Source organism: Podarcis pityusensis (genome assembly GCF_964106645.2).
Source record: "Podarcis pityusensis genome assembly, chromosome: 10".
In the NCBI taxonomy this organism is placed as follows: Eukaryota; Metazoa; Chordata; class Lepidosauria; order Squamata; family Lacertidae; genus Podarcis; species Podarcis pityusensis.
In genome coordinates, this window is record NC_138035.1 from 61,523,135 (window position 1) to 61,541,894 (window position 18,760).

Consider the following 18,760-nt stretch of genomic DNA (forward strand, 5'->3'; position numbering starts at 1 on the left):
GGAGACTTCCATGAATGGAAGGGGGATGAGGATGCAACTTTTGCAAATTCCTCCTTTCTCCTACAGCTTCCCACTCCATTCCCATGGTGTTCTAAAGCCCGCCCACCCAATGCAGATTTGGAGGAGGTGCACAGAGGGCTGACAACAGAAAGGGGAATTGATGACAATGGCCTGTCTTCCTCCAGTCACAGCAGCCTCTTGTGAGTGGAGACACACAACCCACTTACTATAATGGAATGCTGATTTGGAGATCTTGCCTAGTAACGTTCCAGACCTTATCTGTCATACGGTATATGCAGAAATTACTGCTGAAAATTGAATGTCATGTCAAAGGATGCACAGTTAGGCAGTGAGTTGCCTACTGTGAGTTGCATTCAGTAGGTTTGGGCAGCAGAATAAAAGGGAAACATGAATTAGTTCACATATGCATGCTCATCACTTGATGGCAGCATCAAGTGATGACTTGCCTGAAAGGGATAACCATCAAGAGTTTTCGTATGATCTAAAATACAGTTGTTTTCAAGAGAACTGGTTTGTGACTCCCACTGGGAAGCAGGTGCTGAACATGGATGTGAATTTGTCCTATCTCTCTAGCCTTTGTTTTCATTGTGCTTTAATTTAGTATGCCCAAAATACACATTGTATAATAGTTACCAAAAGGTGCATTTAGTTGACTTCAAGTGAAATATTATGTGTTAGGTAAAACACACATTAAAGACAACCTGACAAAACAAAGTACAGTCATACCTTGGTTCTCAAACGGAATCTGTTCCGGAAGTCAGTCTGACTTCCAAAAACGTTTGAAAACCAAGGCGCAGCTTCCGATTGGCTGCAGGAGCTTCCTGCGCTCAATTGGAAGCCCCACTGGACGTTCGGGTTCCAAAGAACATTCGCAAACCCGAACACACACGTCTTGGTTTGCGGCGTTCAGGAGCCAAAACGTACGAGTCACAAGGCATTTGAGAACCAAGGTTAGACTGTACTTTGTTTTGCCAGATTGGCTTTAATGTGAAGCTAATTAATTAGGGATCATCTATATGTGAATACTTGAAAGGAAGCTCATTCAGTGGCCAGCAAAAGCAAGCTTTTAGGGAAAAGTTGAATGCGGCAGCTAGACTGGTGACTGGGAGTGGCTGCTGAGAGAAGCCAAGTTATAGGGATCCAGGCAGAGGGCCTTCTTGGTAGTGGCACCTGCCCTGTGGAACTCCCTCCCACCAGATGCCAAAGAGAACAACAATTACCAGACTTTTAGAATACATCTGAAGGCACCCCTGTTTAGGGAAGCTTTTAATGTTTGATGGACTACTGTATTTTAATATTTTGTTGTAAGCTGCTCAGAGTGGCTGGGGAAACCCAGTCAGATGGGCGGGGTATAAATAATAAATTGTTGTTGTTGTTGTTGTTGTTGTTGTTGTTGTTGTTGTTGTTGTTCTGTATTACAGACCAGGGTCTTTGTTTTATTTTGTTTTGTTAAAATTGCTGGGGGGGGGTTGTTTTGTTTTGCTGGGAGACAGGAATAATCACACTGTTCTATTACTTGGGGAAGATTGTGTCTGAAAATGACTCTCTCTTGAAGTCCATTGTAGACTGTATATACCATAGCGTTTTTGCTTTTTATTTATAGAAATGAATTGTTAGGAGGTGAAATGCATACCTGGATTTGTCTATGGAGGTCTTGGTAATTCCAGCAAGTCATTTTCATTGTAGCGGTTTCACCCTGAATGAGCTCTCTGCATCTGATGTTTTAGTGAGAATCAACACATTTGTTCTGCAAATTGCAATGCAACTTGTCAGAACCTAGCTCCTATTTCTCTGGTCAGGTGCCCACTGCTATAGGAAACTCATTGCTTTCAATGACCTTTTCCATTCAGTGCCATTCTAGTAGGCTGATCTACAGGTCCTTACTATCCATGAAGACTTGGGAGTCTGGAATTCTGCACTTGCATATTGCATACTTTTGAGTTGCATGGGTCCTGAAAAATGGTTTATTATGCAAAAACCATATACTCACCTTAAACCATGGGTAGGCAAGCTAAGGCCCGGGGGCTGGATCCAGCCCAATCGCCTTCTCAATCTGGCTCACGGACAGTCTGGGAATCAGTGTGTTTTTACATGAATAGAATGTGTCCTTTTATTTAAAATGCATATCTGGGTTATTTGTGGAGCACAGGAATTCATTCATCATCATCCCCCCCCATAGTCCCGCCAGTAGACCGGGACCCCGCTGAAAAAGTTTGCTGACCCTGGCTTAAACTCATGCTTGATATCACTTGGTATTGATATAGTAAGACACTGATGTTTTAATATTTTGTGCATCTTAGTAGCCTGAAGAAAACTTGTCTCCATAGCAAGATTGAGTTTGGAGTCCTAAAGTTACGGGTTTTCCCTACTTGATTGATTCTTATGTAGACATCAGTAGCCATTCTGCCTGGCTGCATCAGAGGGCAAGATTGCACAGTGAGAGGCCTGCCTATCAGCTTCTGTTTCTATTCTGCCTGATCATTCTGTAAGCTTTATAGAAGGTTATGCAATAGTTGGTATCTGTATTTTCTTACCTCCTCTCACCTTCATATTCCTTAATCAGCAGAGATTTCCAATGCAAGCATCCCCCTTGCGTGTGAATAATCAAGTCAAAAAACCTCTAATAAACCACAGTTTCCTGTTTCATCCAAACTGGGTAACTGGTTTGACACGAGCCAGGTTATTAAACCAACTTGAAACCACGGCTGAATATCCCCAACTTCTTCCAAAGTTGGGAACAATCGTTTCCCAGTTTGAATGAAATATGAAACTATGGTTCATTAGGTGTCCTGGATTGATGACTTGCAGCGTGAAGGAGTGAGGGGGCTGCTTGTATGGTGAAAGGTTGGTTGTTCTCTATCATTTTATTAAACTGAGATTGTCTGAATTGAGTCATTGGCTGTTTTGAAACTGTTACTAGCCTTTAGCAAAGAAAGAGAAGCCAAGAAAGAACTATAGAAAATAAATACGCATAGTTGTCAAAGTGAGCAGCAGTCTTTTTAAAAATAAACTGCTGTGTGCTTGGGTATTTGCAAATATGTGTTCAAGTTTTTAGGAATTATTATTAGTACAGTAAATATGTACAGTGTACGCATATTACAGACCTACTTGTCAAATGACGGTCTTGTTGGTTCCATAATATTGCCTTGGGGTATGTGGCTATCTCATTTTAAATAATGCTTTAAATCTTTAACACAAAACTACTTTCTTCCTTCCTTTGGATTGTTTCCTAATTGAATTGTCCAGCAGCCAACTTGTAACTATTGATTTAGTTAATGCTGAACTTTGGACCCAAGCTGTTTAAACAGATTACACTCTACTTTTATCAGAGAGAACTCCCCCCTGCTTTTTAACAAGACTAGTTGGATTATTTGTCTTATTTGATTATATATTGACACAGCACGTTAGAGAAGAGTCTTGAATATTCAAATTATGACGACTGCGCCATTAAGGTAATGGGTGCACTTGTGGGGCAAATGTGTGCACAGTTTCTCTCTTGAGCTCCTTTGTGCATTGAGCATAGATGAACCCATCTCCACATTTTGAAATTTTGATAGCACACAAACATCAACATAAGCAATTTGTGAATCAACTTGACCATCCTTTGTGACTGTGTAAATAGATGAGCAAGGGTGCACAAAGGCGCTTGCCAACTCACCACTGGTGAGCATGTTGGCAAGATGAGCAAAAGAGATAATTCCTATACTGCTACCCTGTGAAGCAGGCAAGTACAGTGGTACCTCGGGTTATAGACGCTTCAGGTTACAGACTCCTCTAACCCAGAAATAGTACCTCAAGTTAAGAATTTTGCTTCAGGATGAGAACAGAAATTGTGCTCTGGCGGCGCGGCGGCAGCAGGAGGCCCCATTAGCTAAAGTGGTATCTCAGGTTAAGAACAGAATGAATTAAGTTCTTAACCTGAGGTACCGCTGTACTTTTTCACACAGTGCATTGTTAAACAGGTAGTTATGGCCACCAACTTGAAGGGCTTTAAAAGAGGGATAGACAAATTCATTGAGATAAGGCTGTCAGTGGCTGCTAGCTATGATTTTGTACTGCCTTCAGTATGTGGGGCAGCATGCCTATCAGTACCAGTTGCTGGGGAGCATGGGCGCATCTTGCTTGCAGACTCCCCAGAGAGGCACCTGGTTGGCTAGCATGAGAACAGGATGCCGGGTTAGTTGATACAATGCAGCAGGGCATTGCGGTGTTCTGAAAGCATACCTTGTAATAAGAACATATGAACAGCTCGCTGGGTCAGGCCAATGGCCTATCTTGACCAGCATCCTGTTCTCACACTGGCCAACTAGATGCCTGTTGGAAACCAGAGAACAGAACATAAGCGCAATAGCACTCTCTCTTCCCGTGGCTTCCAGCAACTGGTACAGTGATACCTTGCATTACAGACACTTCAGATTACAGACTCCGCTAACCCAGAAATAGTACCTCGGGTTAAGAACTTTGCTTCAGGATGAGAACAGAAATCGTGCTACGGCGGCAGCGGGAGGCCCCATTAGCTAAAGTGGTACCTCAGGTTAAGAACAGTTTCAGGTTAAGAACGGACCTCCAGAATGAATTAAGTTCTTAACCTGAGGTACCACTGTATAATGCTTGAACTGTCTCTGTATAATTTAAAGCAAAAACTTAATAGCAGTTATCATGGCAGGTGAAAGTGCTGGATGGAACACTTGAGCTGTATCTTGGCCTAGTGCAGCAGTGATCTTGCAATTTTCCTTTCAAGAAGAGGGTATTTTAGTGATCCAGTCAAGACGTGGGCAGCCACAAAATGTGTGGGTGGTTTTGAGGTATGAAGTGTCTCTGGAATGCAACCTCTAAATAAAAATTCCATTCATTTGCAGGTATTGGTAGCTAGGGTGTTGTTGATGGAATCTATGCTTTACCATTCAGGAGTATTTCCAGCATCTTGTCTTTGAAAAGTAGCTGATGGTGTGTTGGTTGATGTAAGAAGGAAAAGGTTGGCAACCGATTTCACCCACAAAATAGGGACTTTCCCATTGTAGGCAATGGTGTTGTAGCAGCACATTCATTCATTCATTCAGACTACCACTCATACAAAATATCAAGACAGTGCATAACGAAATAGGCAAATATAATAAAACATAAAATGCCATGAAAACAATATAGGGGAAGGTGTTCAGTGAAATAAAATTCAATGTTTTAATTACCGTCAACTGCATATTTACTTTGGGTGGGTGGGAGCGAAGGTACAATGTTTGAAATGCCAGAATCTTGTTATGCACTTTTACACTGGCTTACTTCTGCCTGCGTAGTGTTCCTTGCCTGTTTTAAGAGGATGTCGCCGTATATACCATGTCAACAGATTGCAGTCCAGCTTGGGGGGGGGGACAAACCGTGGCACAGTGACAGCTGCAAGGTAGCGGAGTTGAGGTTACTTCACATGCCATGTTCACCACACCATTCCAACGTCAGGAAACCTGAGAATGGGCATGACTTGTGGAGCACTGTCATCTGAAGATAAAATAGCAGCTCCTTAAGGAGGTGTAATCACTACGTAAAGTATTGATAAAGTTTATTATTATTATTATTATTATTATTATTATTATTATTATTATTAGATGGCAGTGTAATCATTTGTATTCAAAGCATATCTTTTGGGGAGAATGTTGTGAATCATTTTTGAAAGCCCACCAAGCTCTGCTCTTTCAATTTTATTCATCCATCTGTTCTTTCCCATTATATCCCACCTATCTTACATCAGGAAACCCAAAGTGGCATAAATGAGGTCTCCCCTCCAGACAGTGCCTAAAACCCCCAATTTACCTTCAGCCACATAGTGATCTCATGTGCTCAAACTGTGCACTATGATTCTAGAAGTTGCTTATTGTTCTCTCGCCTCTGTCTAATTGCCCCTTTAAAATATATTTAGTTAGATAGATATATATGACCAACCACTGCCTTGCCAATCTTACTTAGTGATCTGGTTTTATTTTTTCAACAAACCTTCTAAATTGAGTTATTTATCCCACTGGCATCTGTATTGAATTTGAATTGATATATATGCAGTTGTTTTGTTAACGGAGAAATCTGAGGGCTCCCTTGGACAAAAAAACAAGGACACAAGCCAGGAATACCAGAGCAAAACAGTAGCCAGTAGGCTTGGTCTTTATTGAAGACTGTCACAACAGGACTCCCACCTGCCCCAAGGTAGAACAAGATGGAAGCCCCGAACAAAAGAGCCCCCAAATTTTTATTAGCTGCTAATCCCCATGTTACACCCCCCCAAACTACATCACTAATACATCATGGTTACATCATGAAAGGGGAGGTCTGGTGGCAGTAATTTGAGCATCCTGGACCCTGCCCTATGGTTCTCCTTGCCCTCCACCAAACATCCATCAAGTGTAACAAAAGAGATATTTGCATTTCCTTGTTTCCCAGCTAAGTTAATCACACCCTTTTGTCTTCATCTGGGTTTGTTATTTCTGGAATGGCTACCTGTCTGGCACTCAGGTATCAGGATGCGAGGGATTGTCACTCAGGCAGAGGGGCTGCTGAGTAGCTGAGCTCACATGTCTATATGAATTTCTGAAGTTTTCCCAGTGAGCCAGCACAATAGATACATTTATCAGTGAATTGTTACGTTTGGTATCGTGCAGCAAAGGTCCTTTGAATAGATAGGAAGAAACTGTGATGAAATGTTTTGTGGGGACAAATCACAAAAGTCACAAAAGTGATTGTGCTGATTTTGGTAGTGGGCTGCATGTGCATGATATCTGCTGGAGGGGCAACCCCCCCCCCCACCTATACATAAATTCCTGCAACAGTTTTAACTGGTTCTATTTAACTGTTTTATATAGGTTTTTATTACATTTTAGATCGCTTCAGTGTGCCTCATGGGAAGTGAATAATAACAACAACAACAATAATAGTTACGATGATGTCATTTAATATTTAGAAAATGTTTTATGTGGGCCACGTTTCCATGAAAGGCATGTATCAAAGGGAGGTAAACTGCAAAATGAACTCTACAGGGGGAGTATAATTACTTTATACTCAACAGGCCTCTGACAGAAACACTGAACATCCTTTAGTGAATGCCATAGATGTTTCCTGACATTTTATGCAGGGGAAGAGTCCTTTGGAATGACAAGCCTTCTGTGGGAAATGGTCTGCATGTTGTCTATTTCTAGCCTGAACCTAGGGACCAGTGGCATTTCCAACTCCAGACATCCTTTGTGGATGTCATAGCATGCTCAGTGACAGGCAAAGGTATTTCTGGAAGCTGGTTCTGTAATATTGATGACTTTAAATACAGCAGTGAAGTGGGTGGCTTGCAATGGGAAGTTTGTGAAATAAATATGTATCAGCTGCTCCTGTGAAATGTCTTCATGATCTCAGATGGGTTTTGGGTTATGCTTTCAAGAGTTCTTTTCAAGCAGATGTGGCTTTTGTTGTTGTTATGGGTTGTTATGGCTTTAAAACAACAACAACAACCCACCTGTATGTGTGTTGAAGCTTTTCACAGAAAAGCCATCAGCAGTAGTACATTTTGTTTCGTATAAAAAGGCTATAAAGCCAAATGGGAAATCTGAACTTCAAAAATGACTTCATTTTTGCTTCTGCCCTTGTATGATGGAAAGTACTGATAGACTTCCTTATTATGATCTGGTGTGTACTCATTGAAGATGGGAGTAAAGAGGGCAGAACATCAAAGTAAAATGTGTTGGCCTTTTTTTAAAAAATTGCTTTAATACCAACTGTATAAATATTGAGTCAAGTGGTAGCAAATCACATCTCCACAACTCTCAAACAAAGGCTGATGTAAGAAATAGATGTTTCCATTACAGACTAAAACATAGCAGCAAAATATCCAGTTTTAAAATGTTGTGCTTGGATTGTTTCCAAATCGTTGCTTTCCTCACACCCTGTCCTCCCTGGAAACTGACTACAGGTGATGCTGCTACCAGGACTCTCTTAAAAAAAATATTGATGCCTTGTTGATATCAGGACTTTCCTGGGCTGCTCCAAAGTGGTATAATAGACTTACTGTATTAGACAAATAGTAGTTTCAAAAAAGAGAACTGTTTGGGTTCTCCGCGCAATGTGTGTGATTCACTCCAAACTGGGTGATGTGATAGTGCCAAATAGAAACTCTTGTCAGATCTTAGCAGCTGATCACGCAGGAGCAGGAAATTGATGGGTTGTCTTAGGTAATGAATTCTTTTGATAACCAAGATGTGAAGCTGAGATATGGCTTCAGGACTGGTCAGAACCACACTCATACCTTACTTCCTAAGGTAGGAGAGTGAGAGAGATTGTTCTTGCATTATCAGTAAGGTTTTCAGTGTCTATAGGAGCAGTTTTTGACCACTGCAAGCTACAACGTATATTCTCCCTTTGCCCCAATGATTCCTCACAAGCACACTGATTATCCAGTACAGTCTGTACTGTATTCTTGCCCCATGTTTCTTTTCTTTTAAAAATGCCTAGCCTCACTGACATCAGGCATGGCGGCTCATCCCCACTTTCTAAGGAAGCAGTTTGCTGTGCAAGCTGTCACTTACCAATGGCTGTCAGAAACCATTCTGGCACCTCTCCTTTTTATGTGTTGTGGTATAAGCCAGTTGACCCCTCTTGCAGTAATGACATTTAAATATAAAAATTCTGGATGAGAAAAAGCAAAGGGTTTTTCTTGGGGGGGCGCCCTCCACCATTTGATCATAGTAAAAGTGACAAATTGCTTCTCTTAAGCTTCATTGCTCAAGATGATTTACAAGACCTTCACAATCAGTTTTAAGGAGCTACCTACAGTGCGGTAATGCTTTTGGAGATAGATAGCATTAGCAACAACAACAAAAATACCCACCTTATTAGTATACTTGAATACATGTTGTAAAATACAGTTTTGTTTATGGAATGTGTCAGTTGAATTTTAAATTAACCTGAGCTTGCACTCTTATAAATAAATATAAATTTATGTGTGCACTGTAAAAGATCGTTTTGGCATTTGATAATTGTCGCCCAGATTCTGTAGCAAAGCTAGTAAAAGCTAGGGCCTGCAAAGCACTGTTTGCTATTTGGTTAACAAATTCTTTGAGTCATGCTTCTCTATTCATTTCTGTAGGAATCTAATGCTTCCATGTTTTAATATAATTTCACTTATTAATTCAACCCTGCATGTGCATGTTATCAGCTAACAGCCATTATCTTTTAAATATTTTTACATAAGTTTATATCACTAATGCTTTTGCCGGGATGCTAAAAATAATTATATACCATTTTGCATAATTATATACATGTGTTTTTACTGTAGCGCAAGAACATAATTTCCTTAGTAATGCCTTAAGCGCAATGAGATGTCTATCATCTTATTATATAAGCTTCTTGCACCATGACTAGTGTGCTTTGGCTGCCTCCATTATAACTATGTGTCTGTGCAGATGTGGCAGGATGGGATCATCACTGTGGTCGCCCAGTGATCCTAGGTTGGGAGGAAGGACATTGCTTGGCAATTGCATGACCGAATTACTTGGATCGCCTTGGCCACGCAGGGCCAAACTTGCAACCCCCACCTCCACTCTTTCCTGCCCTGGACAGACCCTTGGATGTAGTCTGAGGAAAGCACCCATAATTCCTTGGTCACATGGAAACCAAATTGGCAGGGGCTTGGCAACTGCAATTTGAGGCTTGGCCGTCAAAATCAGCCCCAGTTGTGGATCACTGGACATATTAATATTGTCCTGGCGTGTACGAAACACTAAACCGTGGTTTGGTAATAAACACACCAGGTGGGATGACTCACTGGAAAGCCTTTGGCTTGTGTACTCACCCCCCACCTCCTTGCTCCTCCTTTCGCATGGGCAGAAGAAGGACAGTTCGGCTGCTTATTATCTATGAAGCAGAGATTGTGGTTTATAATGAATTCTGACCAGTTTCTAAGCAGGCCTACTTCAAACTCTGGTCTATGAAATCGGCTTTTTAAAACTGTGATCCAGCCATGTTTCTGCAAAACTGGAAGTAGCTAGCCATGAGGAGAGCCAGTGTGGTGTAGTGGTTAAGAGCGGTAGTCTTGTAATCTGGTGAACCGGGTTCGCGTCTCCGCTCCTCCACATGCAGCTGCTGGGTGACCTTGGGCTAGTCATACTTCTCTGAAGTCTCTCAGCCCCACTCACCTCACAGAGTGTTTGTTGTGGGGGAGGAAGGGAAAGGAGAACGTTAGCCGCTTTGAGACTCCTTCGGGTAGTGATAAAACGGGATATCAAATCTAAACTCTTCTTCTTCTTCTGATCGCACACCAGATAGTGAGTGCTTGGGCCCAAGGCACAATAAGTAATCTTAAAATGTTTTTGACACTTAAGAGTGCAACTAGCCTGGATGCAAGGCCATGGGGCAAGAGGCTTCTGCATGTAACTGAATGCTGGGTTTGGACAGAAGGAAGTCTTGGCATGTGTGTGTGTGTGTGTGTGTGTGTGTGTGTGCTGTTTCAGTAGATTTGAGTTCCAAGCTAGCCATAGACCCATCTTAGTCAGTGTTAGAAACTCAGATATAAGCTGGGTGCCACATGGCTCCTTAAACCAAGGTTGCAGTCACCAGAACAGAATATCTAGTTGCCATTTTGGGGCCAGACAGCTCTAAAGTCTCTTCCCCCCCCCCCAAATGATGGGCTGGCTGTCAGTTAAACATCTGGCTAGTTCGGAGGAACACCTTGAGCTAGGTTATGAGCTTTGAGAACTTAAAGAAGAAACGTGACTTGATGCAGGGACAGGCCACATATATTTTGGCCTATTCCAACCTCTTTTTCTCAATGGGGACACAGACCATTCCTGACGTAAGGATATTCCTCACAACGGTGAGCAGGGCAGAGGGGTGGGGGAAGTGAAGACAAGTGACGACAATTAGCTATAACGTCGTTCCTTGCTCCTGCTCAGGCTGTACAGAAAAAGAACGTTGGTTTCTGAAATTCATTCCAGTTGTGCAGATAAAATATAATGGGTAGAATTCTCCAGGATGGGGTATTAGTGTGTGAAAACGGTCCAGATCCAAGGATCCCCAGATGGTGCAGGTGTCAGGCAGCACCCTGGCGCCCAGGCATCTTCACTTGGTTGCAAGTGACTGGTAGCCAGTTGCAAAATGCTCCTGGCGCCTGATCTTAGTTACTAAAATATTTACAGTGGTGTAAACAAAATTTGCCCTTTTCCCTTATGGGGTATCCAAGAGCCCATATAGAGTCCTTACATAGGTTCCCTATTGGTAGGAGAAGATAACAGAGGCCAACCAGAGAATATTGAGAAGCAAAGCAGCTAGTAAGCTTGATCTTTATTGATCTGTTGCAACAGGGTGCTCCCCTCACCCACAGGAGAGGAAGAGGAACCCCAAAAAATGGCGCACAAGGCCTTATAAAGACTTTTGAAATTGCCACCCTGTAGATCAAGACCACCCCCAGAAACATCATACATACATCACAGAAGGGGTGTAACCTAAGACCACCCCTCAGATACATCACACCTACATCACAGAAAAGGTGGTCTAAACAGAAATTTGAATGTTGCTTTTCTCCTGTCGTTGTTTATCTCCTGTCTGACAGGTTACTTGATTGGATTGCCTGGGGAGCCTGGCCATTCTTTTGTAATGATAAATACTTAGTTCCTGGGCCATGTCACAGGCTCACACCCTATTCATATCTTAAATGTGCCCTTAAGACAGGATTTGTGAGGAAAGAGACAATGGGGAGGTTTCCCACTTTGACCTTGCAGAGAAAACATTTGCTCAGTTTAGGAATCAAAATGGTTCCAGGTCGGTCTTCCTGTGCTGATCTATGTACGTGCTTGGTTGGTACACTTATGAACATTACCATATATCTAAGACCATAAAATTCCTATCACAATAGTAGGCTGCATTGCAGAGCTGCCATAATCTGTGTTGGCAAGAGCCCTCCCAACTTGCAGTAGGGTAAAACAGTGAGCTTCTCTGCAGGGTTTTTGTATATCATGCTCCTCCCAACCTCCACCATACATAGCACTGCAGGGTTGTTATAAGCTACTCTTGTATCTTGAGCCTAACCTGTATTGCAATGACATTGTTGAATGTAATTCCGCCTGGACTTTCCCTATTCAGTGTGAACTATGCAACTATGCCATAGGTTACTCCCAACCAAGTCCCTGTCACCTTAAGATATGAATATTGAGCATTTTCTAAAACAAACTTAATCGCTGTAGGCAACGTTTGAAATCCTCCAGGCATGTTTTGCATCTGGCTACCAGCCACTTGCGAACAAGTCAAGTTGCCAGGGTGCCAGGGTGGCACCTGACATCTCCACCACCTGGAGATGTATGCCAGGGGATCCTTAGATCTTGACTGTTTCCACACTCCCGCAACACATCCTGTAGGATTCTATCTGTTATATTTTATCTGCACTATCATAATGAGTTTCAGGAACCAAAACGTCTTATTGAAAAATAGGCCTTTTGAGCCATCTGGCCCCCAAATGACAGCAAGGCATTCTGTTTTGGCCTGTAATCTTGATTTAAGGAGCCATTTGGTGCCTAGCTTATATATCTTGAGTTTCCAACGCTGGCTGTAGGTGCAAAAGGTAGTTATAAGATGATATTATGAGCCACAAGTATATCTAGTCGGAATGGATTGGCCTGTCTGAATAATGTAAACCCTCTTCAACAACAGGTCTCAAAGCACTCTCCTTTCGTTCCAGCAGAGGTGTATTACAGTGTTGCTATTTGAAGGTCAAACTTAGGAGATCTCTGACCTCTCAAAGATTTTCCAAATTTACAAGCAGATCTGGAATATGCCACTGGGAAGGATGAGAGTTGTTGTTCGCCCTCTGCTGCTTCTCCAAGGCAGCCAGAAGTCTGAAAGTGCTGAAAGGGAAGCATATGTTATTACCTACAAACCTGTATGTTTTGACTTACCTGCATACATGTAACAGTGTCAAGGGGGGTGGTTTCCTTTGGGAAATGAGGGAGGGGGAGAAGGGAGTAGTAAACCTTTCCTTGCTCAGTGCCGCAGATCTGAATTGGAGGATTAACGGTTTAAGATGCTGATCAAAGCAAAGCAAACCATGAACTTATATGCACTCTTACTTTGCTGTGCCATTGCCGCTCCTAATGAAATTATGCTTAAAATTCCCAAAAAAGTCATCTTTATTAATCTCAGTTTTTAAAAACCCACATCCCATAGTGTTATTTTTTTGCAGGGAGGGGTCTTGCTGCAGCTAAAACGGACTCTTAGCACCCTTTCCCAACTTCTAAATGGCTTCATAAAACACTTTCCCTCCTTATTAAGTCCTATTAAGATAATCAGCTGGCAGATGGAACCATTGTTCTTTGTAATAGCCATGCTGTACCGATATGACATTATGTTTGTCCTAGACCCAGATTTTTGTGTGTGAACCAGTTGTTCTGTTGTACTATTTGAAATATGTACAGTGGTAGTAAAAGTTCCCTAAGCACAACATGTCCACCGGGCCCTATCAGACAGCGAAAGCTTAAATGGCAGATCTCCAGGGAACAGTTCTTGACTTCTTGATTCTGATGTTTTTGCAGTTTCACAAAATGAATGGCGCGGTTCCCCAAGGAAAACAAACAACAGCAGCGCTTGCACCTAAATAAACACTCACCTGTCTTAATACTTTGTGCAATTATGGAGTGAGGGAATTATTCACTTACTGTTCCATAATGGTATCGTGAGCCTCTGGTCTCATTGCTTTCTCTTTCAGAATAAGTGCCAAAAATAAAAATGGTTCCAACCTAAAACTCACCAAGAAGTTGTGTGTGTTGTGTCTTGCTGCCATCTAGTTTTAATATTTCATTGTTAGGCATCTAATTTTCCCAGGCACCAGTGAGCAGCTGAAACTGCTGAACAAATTGCTTGCACTAAGACAGGCATCAGTTTGGCTGTATAAATCTTGTGCCATCAGGGTGCCTAGCATACACCATCCAGATTCCCTTTCTTTCCAAAGATTAAGTGTCCCTTCTGTAAGAGGCTCGTTCTCTCTCTCTCTCTCATTTACCACCTACTAGCAGAGCCTGCTGAGCCTCAGGCCTGACTGCGACTGTTCTCTTGCCTATGCAAATGTTGAGAAATCGTTCTTCTTCTGACAAAATATATAATTATTTTCTCAGGTTCCATTGACGATTATTAGGGTAAATTGAAGCTCATTTGGTGGCTGTGCTTGAAATAAATGTTTTGCAGTGGGCCGTTTCAGGTCCCAGCGTTGTGTCGCTGATGCTTTGCGCTGGGGGATTTAGATGGTAATTGAAGATTTTGAAGAAAAAAGGATTTCCTAGGAAATTTTATAAGGTGAGGCTAGCCAGCTTAATGCAGCTGCTTGAAACCCAATGAAGGTTCAACAACGTTTTTAAAAGCAGATATCAAGAATATGTAATAACCAGTTGTTAACAACTTCCAGATGTTTTGTTTCATAAACATTTTATTTTTCAAAAAGGAGGAATTAAATTTTTTTTAAAAAAATAATAATCTGGGGTTACTTGAAACAGATTTGCTAAGTACTTGAACTTGGGATAAAGAAAAATGTTTTGTTTGTTTGTTTGTATGTTTGTTATACTCCCCCTGTCTCACTGATATCTATAACAACAACAACAACTTTTACCAAGGAGAGAGAAGACACAGGGCATAACTGAAAGCTCTGCAGGATTTCTGATGCACAGAGAGAGCTCAGGGTGGAGAGGAGCTTCTCCACTCTCTGTCTTGAAGTATGTGGTGTGTATGCAGAATGAGTAATCCCTGTTGCAAGCAGGAAACGCTTCCTGGTCGATAGAAAAGGCAGGTTTGCACACACAGGGTGCATTCAGACATGGGAAATATATTGTGATAGTTTTCCTGATTATCCTACTAGTGCTACTGTCCCTCTTTCTAATTTCCTTTCACACTACAGTGCCTCTTGCGTTATGCAACAGTGTCTTATTGACCGATATATTGGTATGTTGTGCTAAACTTCGTTCACACCAGTTGGCATGGTGTGACACAACAACAAACATCATTAGACAATGTTGCTAAAGGTAAAGGGACCCCTGACCATTAGGTCCAGTCGTGGCCGACTCTGGGGTTGCGGCGCTCATCTCGCTTTATTGGCCGAGGGAGCCGGCGTACAGCTTCCGGGTCATGTGGCCAGCATGACTAAGCCACTTCTGGCAAACCAGAGCAGCGCACGGAAACGCCGTTTATCTTCCCGCGAGAGCGGTACCTATTTATCTACTTGCACTTTGATGTGCTTTCGAACTGCTAGGTTGGCAGGAGCTGGGACTGAGCAATGGGAGCTCACCCCATTGCAGAGATTCGAACCGCCAACCTTCTGATCAGCAAGTCCTAGGCTCTGTGGTTTAACCCACAGCGCCACCCGCGTGTCAGTCAATGTTGCTACTCCCCCACTATTTCTGCACATGCATGCTTCTGTCACCCCATGATTCACCCATGATAGTGACAGGAAATCACTTTATATGCCGACATACCACCCCAAATCTCTTCACAGTATTCTCACAATTTTCTGGGCTCATGGGGTTCCAAATGGATTTTGCTGGAAGCAGTTAACATGGAAATGAATGCTAAACTTCCACTACTTTCTGCTAAAGTCCTGAAAGCAACTTCTATGTCGCATGAGAGCTCAACTATAGTGTGGAAATTGACAGTTAAAGAAACTTTGGGGAACAGAATACACTGCTGAGCAAACGAGTCCTGTGCACTCACTAGCCCCTTTCTGTGTGCATGCAAGGTGCATAGATAATATTAAAGATAAAAGTCTCTCTAGGGGTAGACTAGTGATGGTAGAAAGCCCTTCTAAATCACCTAGCAATTATGACAATGGTGGAGAATGTGTGTGTGAGGTAGGGATTTCTAGTACGAAGAGGCAATGAAATATATGTACTCCATGTTGAAACAGTAAGAACTAGTCAGAGGAAATGGCTAAAGTCAACTGAGGGAGGAGGAAATGAGATCACAGTAATTCATACATAATATACAACTTGATGGCTTGAAAGACAGTTAGTGTTGACTTTAAGGGTGTGTGTGTGTGTTTTCTAAGGATATGAATGAAAGTAAGATGTTGCCTGATTATGCTGCAGTGGTGTTCACTGGTTAACAAGTCTTCTGGAACAAATTTGAAAGCTGATGTTACTCAAAGTGAATTTAAGTCTAGGATGGTGGCAGTTGTTTTCTCTCTCTCTTATCTGTGTGTCTGGTCTATGCTTTTCACTGTGTTTCTCACTCTTGTCCAGCTACTGTTGCAAATACCGTGCAGTTTTGTTTGCACACAAAAAAGACTGTGGAATCTGACGCCAGAAGCAAATGCCACTAGTATCTGAACTACCAGATTGTTTCATGTCTTGTTTTAATTGATGTTGGAGACAGAACATGGAGCGCAAAGGAGAATACACAATTTCATTTACCTCTATCAGTGTTTTTCTGGGCAGTTGATTGGAAAATGTCATAGGTGCTAGACAGAGTGGTGATGACTTTTCAATAAAGGGGAAGGATTGCAAGGGCTGGGCAAGATGGAAGAAGTTTCTCATTGTGCTTCTGTGTTACTCTATGTATTATTAGTGCTGAGAATTATAGAGTAAAAAAGGTCCTTGTCTGAAACTGGTTTTTAGTAGAACAGCTGAATTTGAGGCATGAGAATTACTTGCATTACTTGCATTTTTACAACATAATGTCTTGTCAAGCTTTTAGGTTCGATTAATCTTGATAAATACGTCTTGTTTCCCCAAGAGCCAGTGTGGTGTAGTGGTTAAGAGCGGTAGTCTCGTAATCTGGGGAACCGGGTTCGCGTCTCTGCTCCTCCACAAACAGCTGCTGGGTGACCTTGGGCTAGTCACACTTCTTTGAAGTCTCTCAGCCCCACTCACCTCACAGAGTGTTTGTTGTGGGGGAGGAAGGGAAAGGAGAATGTTAGCCGCTTTGAGACTCCCAAAGGGGAGTAAAAGGCGGGATATCAAATCCAAACTCCTCTTCTTCTTCTTCTTGTTGTTGTTGTTCTTCTTCTTCTTCTTCTTCTTCTTCTTCTTCTTCTTCTTCTTCAAGGAAAGCTGACAGAAATTATTATTTTTTGTTAGTAGTGATGGCAAGATGTTCCATTCTTAGTATTTTTAACTATATTCTTGCTAAATGAGTGATGTTATAGGAATAAGTGAACTTATCCGTATCTTGTTGTTTTTTATATACTGTATATCTATAAATGCATGCCTTCACATTAAAGTGTAACTTCAATAGAATCAGTTGCTGTAGATACCATTAGAATGCATTTTCGTCTCAAAGTTCTTTGGATATAAGCCAAGGAGATTACAATAACACTGAAGTAATGAAACAATTAAATAGCCACATATAAGACTATACAAAGCAATACAGGACGTCATAAAATCAACAGCTGCAATTCAGTTCAAAGCCTTGTGGCATAAGAAGGTCTTCTGTATAAAAAGGCCAATGGCACAAATACAGTGGTACCTCTGGTTGCGAATTAATTTGCACAAGGGTGTAGATTAGACAGAGAGACTGTGACTGGGCCCTAGGCCACTCAGGGAGCTGGCTGAGTGGAGATTCGAATCCTAGTCTCCCACATTGACTCCCATTAACATCCTAGCCAATGCTCAAGTACAGTGGTAACTCTGGTTACGAACTTAATTCGTCTGGAGGTCTGTTCTTAAGCTGAAACCGTTCTTATCCTGAGGCGCGCTTTCGCTAGTGGGGCTTCCTGCTGCACACACGTCTCTGGCGCGTGATTTCTGTTCACATCCTGGGACAAAGTTTGCAACCAGGAGCAGCTACTTCCAGGTTAGCAGAGCTCATAACCTGAAGCGTTCGTAACCAGAGGTACCACTGTATGTGTGTTTTTTCTGCCCAGACACTGAGGTCCTGCGCCGAGGGCCTTCTGGCAGGGCTTGACAAAATATAAAATACATAAATCAATGCAAAAACCATAAAACATTAACATTAAAGCAAAAAAACCTGACATTCCAGTCTAACAATCAGTCCAAAAACTTTCAACCAAAACACATTAGATCTTAAAAAAAACAGGCATGTGTTGAGCCGACACCTAGGAGTGATTTATGACAGGGGCAACTGAATCTTTGTGGGAAGGGAATTCCTTATCCAGGTTTCCATAACAGAGAAAGTTCTTCTTGTTGTTATTGTACCACAAACCATAGGTCTCAGTGGAACTATGAGCAGGGCCCTGAGATCTTAAGGCATGGGCTAGCTGGCAATACAGGAAGAGGTCCTTCAGAGCACAAACAATTTAGGATGCGCGCGCGCGCACACACACACACGTTTTTTTGGCTCTTGATATATAATATAATTAATATAATATAATATAATATAATATAATATAATATAATATAATATATATTCTTTCTTTCCTTTATTGGCAGATCTGTCCAGAGCTACAGTTTTTGACTCCTGTGAGACCTGAAGGAAAAAAATGGTTACATCAGTCTACCTTCCTTATTTTTAGAGCATTTTATGGTATTTGAAGAAAACCTGAGGTTGAGTCTCTTCCCAGTACTAAAGTTCAGAGATTGTCATATGACTCACTGCAGGTAAGAACTTGTTTTAACTTGTTTGCTTTTTGAGGAGTGTTTATGCAGTATTTGGGTAAATAATGTTATATTTCTTTTTTAAAAAAATAAAAAATATTTCCAATATGTAATTTTTAAATAGCCCTTGGTATGGCAAACCAGTTCTGGCATTTCTTACGTGTTTCCATTAATGATATTCCCCCCCCCCCCGAACTCTC

General features: G+C 41.8%; 1 protein-coding gene across 3 annotated transcripts in view; it reads left to right on the plus strand.

Moving 5' to 3' along the window:
- PLXNB2 (plexin B2) overlaps window positions 1-18,760 on the plus strand; it is a 347,788-nt gene that overhangs the window by 77,088 nt on the left and 251,940 nt on the right. For 2 of the 3 annotated variants that reach the window (XM_081023404.1, XM_081023405.1), the window contains exon 2: window positions 18,396-18,563. The gene's annotated coding sequence lies outside the window, so the exon portion shown is untranslated. Of the gene's footprint in view, window positions 1-18,395; window positions 18,567-18,760 lie in introns of all 3 variants that reach the window. The other variant, XM_081023406.1, reaches the window with a different exon arrangement.